At 31.1% G+C, this 2412-nt stretch overlaps 1 long non-coding RNA gene across 1 annotated transcript; it reads left to right on the top strand.

Annotated features, from left to right (window-relative positions):
* Window positions 1–1021, top strand: LOC145141911 (uncharacterized). Its single transcript, XR_013723004.1, has 2 exons — window positions 1–37; window positions 745–1021. It is a non-coding gene; the product is annotated as an uncharacterized LOC145141911 (long non-coding RNA).
* Window positions 1022–2412: the final 1391 nt, after the last annotated feature.

The following is a 2412-nucleotide window of genomic DNA, read 5'->3' as shown; positions in this document are numbered from 1 at the left end:
TCTCCACCTCATCACTGATCAATGACATCAAAGAAAGGTAATTTCAGTTCTCATATGGAAAATTAGCCTATTTCTTTGGCATTTAGCTGTTGAGCACGACTATTTCATTATGTGAACAAGGTGAAACTTTTGGTAGTGAGCAGGGTTAGATGATAAAGAAACATAGAGATTGGTGATGAATATTTTAGTTTTTAAAAATCAGAGATCGGAGAGGTAGAAAGTAATACATCACTGTCTGTTCAGTATAAGCCTAGAATTAATTACTGTTACAGTTTCTGTACAGTTTACTTTTGTGAGTAAATTGATGTGTAATCATAAGGATTTGATACTTTTATTGATCATCACAACGATATTCTTTTGTTCAAACTAAGATAAAATGTATGATTGAACTTTAATGTAGTGCTTTGTATGATGAATTTGGGAAAGAGTTGAATGGTTCATTCTATTGGAAAAAAGATGTTTGTTTTATTCATAACTTTGATATGGTTAGTATTACATTTTCTTCCTTTCATTTGATTTATCATTACTCGACCACCGGTGATTTTCTTGATTCATGAATAGATTTAAAGGCTAGGGTGGACTGTGGAGGACTTATTTAGTCAAAGTTGGTTGGTTTTTTCTTCTTTCTAACTATTTAAAAATAAATGGCAAATTTTGTTAAATGGAAACTTTTGGTGTAGAAGTCAAATGTTGGGAATTTCTTATCTATAACCATTAACATATGTTTTAATTAATTTTCTACAGAGATCAAACCGTGACGTCTGAGAGGGGAAGTGAAAGCAGTTTTGTTCTATTCAGGTATATAGGCATAATTTGGCTCGATCTTAGGGGTAAGGAGTACCAAGTTCTGAAAGTTAGTATCTTATTATAAAAATCACGGCGATAATGATCCATATTTAATTACATAATTTTTTTGTGTATAAATAATTTTGTGTAAATAAAGGTCATGTAAAAACTATACATACACCAAAGGATCAAGGATGCGTGTGGGCACAATAAACATTGAGGTTTACCTTTCTAATGGCCTTAAATTTGTTGATTATGAGTTTCTGAGAGCATACTGTACACCTATTATTTTAGTTATGCATTTTTTAACAAAAAATTATAGTTATGATATCATGTCAAAATTAAGTTTCCATCATCTAATATTGCTATATAACAATATATAGAATTGATTTTTGTTGGTTTTGCATATTTATGCAGTGCTAATTTGTAAACAAGTTAAATCATTACTCTGAAAGAAATTGGAACATTGCTCTACATTATGGCAATTCAATTTCAGTAGGGTTGTATCATTTACCTGTTCATTTTCACTTATAATTGATAAAAAAAATAAGGTATAACTTTTGTAGGCATATGAAGTCTTTACCATCAAACTTATTTGTCTGAGTTGGAATAGAACAAACATCTTTGACATTATATATTTTCAACATTTTCTACTTTATCTTTGTGACATTATTGTTGAAATATAGGTACTCATAATTATTACATTGAAATTTTTAGTGGTTTATAAATTTTGAGTGAGGGACGTCAATATTTTGAACTTTCATGTTAAGTATAGTAGCTGAAATAATCATATTTGGTGAATGGTTGTAATATATCATGACTACTACCGAATTGTTTTGGCCTGTGTTAGGATGTTTTGGGTTGGAATGTTTTGTTGAGAGACTATTTTCAACACATCTAATTTGTTTACTAATAAACATATGTAACATATTTATTAAAATCCAACACCTAAGACCACGTGCATGACTTGTTGTGCATGTGTCTAGCTATCTTTTAATATATGTTTAGTTTGTTTTATTTATGTTCTCCAGAAAAGTTATTCTTGACTTTGTCTTTTTAGGTAGTAGGTTGTCCATTATCTTTAGGCTCTTATGTTAGTGGAGCAGTTTTTTATGTTTCTGTCATTTTCCTTTTACGTGTAAGCCTTCTTAGGCATCAAGCTTTGTCACTTTTCTATAATGAAGTAACACAACTTTTGTGTAACGTTCCTGTGTTGTCTAATTTCCCTGCACACACTTTACATAGTGTTAACAAATCAAGTGACAAAGCTTGATGCCTAAGAAGGCTTACACGTGAAAGGAAAATGACAGAAACATAAAAAACTGCTCCACTAACATAAGAGCCTAAAGATAATGGACAACCCACTACCTAAAAAGACAAAGTCAAGAATAACTTTTATGGGGAAAATAAATAAAGCAAACTAAACATATATTAAAAGATAGCTAGACATATGCACAACAAGTCATGCACGTGGTCTTAGGTGTTGGATTTTAATACTCCCTCTCAACACCAACATTCACCATTCCCATTGTCTCACAGAAGTTGGTCAATTTCTTGCTTGAGAGGCCTTTAGTGAATGAGTCTGCAACTTGGTCTGAAGTTTTTATGTATTGAAGGTCTATGTCT

The sequence above is a fragment of the Lactuca virosa genome, unplaced genomic scaffold (assembly GCF_052849685.1).
Source record: "Lactuca virosa cultivar CGN04683 unplaced genomic scaffold, Lactuca_virosa_CGN04683_v6 scaffold_103, whole genome shotgun sequence".
In the NCBI taxonomy this organism is placed as follows: Eukaryota; Viridiplantae; Streptophyta; class Magnoliopsida; order Asterales; family Asteraceae; genus Lactuca; species Lactuca virosa.
This window is presented reverse-complemented; position numbering and strand designations above follow the sequence as displayed.